The following is a 3,737-nucleotide window of genomic DNA, read 5'->3' on the forward strand; positions in this document are numbered from 1 at the left end:
GCACATACACACATACATACACACACATACACATACATACATGCACATACACACATGCACATACACACATACACATACATACACACATACATATACACACATACACAAACACACATACATACACACATACACACATACATACATACATGCACATACACACATGCACATACACACATACACACACATACATACAGATACACACACATACACACATACATACATACACATACACACATACACATACACATACACACATGCACATACACATACATACACATACACACATGCACACATACACACACATACACACACATACACATACACACATGCACACATACACACACATACACATACACACATACATACACACATGTACACACACAAACACACATGTGTGTGCATGCATACTTATTAAGCCTTGGAACTAAGTTTTGTGGCAATATGGGGTTGTTCCTAATGCCCTAATTCAGGATACTGCTACTCTAAGCTCTTCCCTGACTGAATGTGTGAGAGGTTCTCATAATCAGAAGCAAAGCTTTATGGGAAGGCTCCACGCAGGGAAAAGTGGCCTTTTATTGTTTGAAAACAGACACAGAGTGTTTGAGAAAGGAGAACCAGCAAGCGCTTGCTCCGGAGACAGAACGTACTGTGTTTACGTGTCCTTACCTGTGAGTACATGAGGCGTATCCATGTCCCCAGGAGAGGCAGCTTAAGTTTGAAAACCCTTCTTCTGCTTTCCAACCTCCAGGCTTGTCGCCCCAGGCCCAGGGAAACCTGAATGACCAACACCGGCCCGTCTTAGTTCTGTTCCTTGGACCTCACAGTACAGCCAGCTGCTGTTCCATTGGGACTCTGTTCGTCCTTGAAGGGGAGCGACATTTCTGTGAGTGCGAGGTCTTCTTGTCTGAACAGTCCACCTCTTGGACACCCCCTTCTATCCTCTCCTTCCTTCCTCTGCCATGAGGTCTTTTCTCTCCATCATCACAGAACGAAGCCATGCATGATACTTGCAAAAACACATCACCAAGTGGCGGCTGAGAGTGACATTTCTCTATGGGCCTGAGTCCAAGCCTCTGACAAACACAGCTGCTATCAGGGAAACGAATTGTGAATATTACATCGCAGCTTCATGACAGGGGAGGGGAGCACCTCCATATTTGTGTGGAGCAACCAAATATAGTAGGGTCGAAGCAGACGAATTCCTTTCTAAAACCACTAACGTGAGCAAGTAGCTGCAAATTAGGTTTGAAATGGACATCCCTGTCCTTGGAGACTTTGCAGTGACAAATGGATTAGTCCCCGATTGGAGCACAAGCCTACTTTGCTTTCAGGGAAGCGAGCGGGACTAATGAAGGCTGCGGCGCTCTGCAGCCCTGAATCACGGACTTGACACCCTCTGTTTGATTGCCCTGTGCTCCTCCACGAGTTTCTTAATTAAGTTGCAATATAAGAGTTGGCCCTCAAGAAACTCTTAAACACCTGAGTCCTTGAGTTTATTTATTAATTAATATTTGATTTTCTGTAAAGCAAAGGGTCTTTAATTCTTATATTAGTTGTTGTCTTCTAATTAATAGAGATGGGACTCAGAAGGGGAGCCACAGCTCCCTGCAACCTCCATCCTGTTCCCCTGAGGACATCGTGGAATGAGAAGGACACAATTGTAATGCTGGGAGAATGGAAAGGAGAAAGAGGGAGAGAGGGAGGGAGGGAGGGAGGGAGGGAGGGAGGGAGGCAGGGAGGGAAGGAGTAGAGGGAGGGAAAGAGGGAGGGAGGGATGGAGGGGAGGGAGGGAGGGAAGGAGGGAGGGTGGGAGGGAGGAAGTAGAGGGAAGGAGGGAAAAAGGGAAGGAGGGAGAGGAGACTGGGGAGAGAAGGAGTAGAGGGAGGGAAAGAGGGAGAGAAGGAGGCAGGTTGGAGGGAGGGAGGAGAGGGAGGGAAGGAGGGAGGAAGGGAGGGAAACTCTTCCCCTGAGGCTAGGCTTCACTGGGCCTTCCTTGCTGCATGGAGAACTGCACCCTTCCTGTGTACGGATCAGATACAGACTTTGCCCAGGGAACATCAAGAAAGTTGTGTGCTCCATTGACCCTCTGTGGTTCATGGGTCAAGACCTCACACTCACAGAGCACCATTCTTTCTGCTACAGGCCTGGCCCTGGGACAGACTGATCAAGGCCTTCCCTAGGTCTTACTCTGTGTGCATCCAGAGAGCTCAAGACAATCCCTGGACTTTAAAGGCAAGATCCTCTCCTCTGCAGGGGATGGGGCGGCCTTTTTCTTGTCTTCACTTGCTCTGGAAGTGAAATGCCAGGGCCTTCTCATAGTCTCTGAACTACAGATTGATGACAGTTTGGACACCAAAGACATCATACTCATGAACTGCCTGGCCAGTCCTGGCGCTGTTTCCCATGCTCATAAACCCTAACCCAAAGCTGAGTGTCTTGTTGAAGTGGCCATGTTTGTGAGGCCCTAGGAGCATTGTACAGTGTGTGGTGGATGCCAGGGGAAGCCCCTAGGAACACTAGCTAAAAACAAACAAGTTAAGTCACACTGATCACCCCTACCTAAGGGAACATGTCCTTAATGAGACCGTAACTGTTCATGTAACAGAACAGCAAACACTAATATAATCTTTTAAAAAAAGTTTGACCAAACCAGGTATGGTGGTGCATACCCGCAATCCCAGAACTTGGGAGGCAGAGGCAGGAGGATTGCCGTTAAGTTTGAGGAAGCCAGTCTAGGACACATAGTAAGGCCTGTCTCGAGTGATTTTTAAGATTTTTCTTTAAATATTTTTATTAGCTTTTTGTGTATTTTTATGTGTATGTGTGAGTGCCTACGTGTGTGTATGTGTGCCAGGTAGAGGTTCGATACCTGCATGGCCAGAAGAAGGCATCAGGCTTCTGGGAGCCGAGGCTACAGATAATTGTGAGCTGCCATGTGGGTGCTGGAAAACTGGAAGAGTCACCAATGAGCTTAACCGTGGAGTCTTCTTTCTAGTACACAGTCAGTTTTTTTTTTTCAAATATAAAAGTTTGAGTACATCACCATCTGTCAACAAGAAACGCACAGAATGGACTCATTTACCAGAGTTGGTAATTTGTTAACTCAAATCTGAATTCACATTCATAAAGGTAGACTTGTCCCTCACCCCGGCAACACATGTATCTGTGGTGACAGCTCCCCCTCCACCCAGGGGTGTGACGTACTTGGGGGAGAAACACTATGATAATAGAAGGCATCGACCCCAAAGGGACACCTCTCAGGTCCTCCCACATGATGCTAGCCAGAAGGAGTCAAGGCCACACCCATCTTCTCTTGGAGAAGGTTCAGTGCTGCACGTATGACTTTCTGGGTAAGTTACTTCATATCACTGTGCCTCAGTTTCCTTGTTTGCTGCCTGAAAATGGAATCAGGACTCTGCTCAGAGCACTAAGAATGCAATGGGATCAATACCATGTTAAGTATTTATAACATCTAAAAGCATAAGAGATTAGTTCTGCATGTGTATTTAACATAAGGAGTCACACGCAGTCATTCCGGTGCTAATCAAGCTCTGACAGAAGCACTGGCCTTGCAGTCTGTACCGCCGACACACATTCACGCATGCTTCGAACACACACAGCTCATCAACGCAGGCAAGCCACCGTGAAAAGTTTGTCACATTGTCTTTTTTTTTTTTTTTTTTTTTGCCTTTGGCCCAAGGCCATTTCATGATTAAATGAAACGCAGGGGGTTGGGA

At 46.7% G+C, this 3,737-nt stretch overlaps 1 long non-coding RNA gene across 1 annotated transcript; it reads left to right on the forward strand.

Moving 5' to 3' along the window:
- The first annotated feature begins 591 nt into the window (after positions 1 to 591).
- LOC147995814 (uncharacterized) lies at positions 592 to 3,152 on the forward strand. The gene is made up of 4 exons (XR_015684850.1): positions 592 to 668; positions 749 to 883; positions 1,575 to 1,660; positions 2,143 to 3,152. It is a non-coding gene; the product is annotated as an uncharacterized LOC147995814 (long non-coding RNA).
- Positions 3,153 to 3,737: the final 585 nt, after the last annotated feature.

This window comes from Rattus norvegicus, chromosome 3 (assembly GCF_021556685.1).
Source record: "Rattus norvegicus strain SHRSP/BbbUtx chromosome 3, alternate assembly SHRSP_T2T, whole genome shotgun sequence".
In the NCBI taxonomy this organism is placed as follows: domain Eukaryota; kingdom Metazoa; phylum Chordata; class Mammalia; order Rodentia; family Muridae; genus Rattus; species Rattus norvegicus.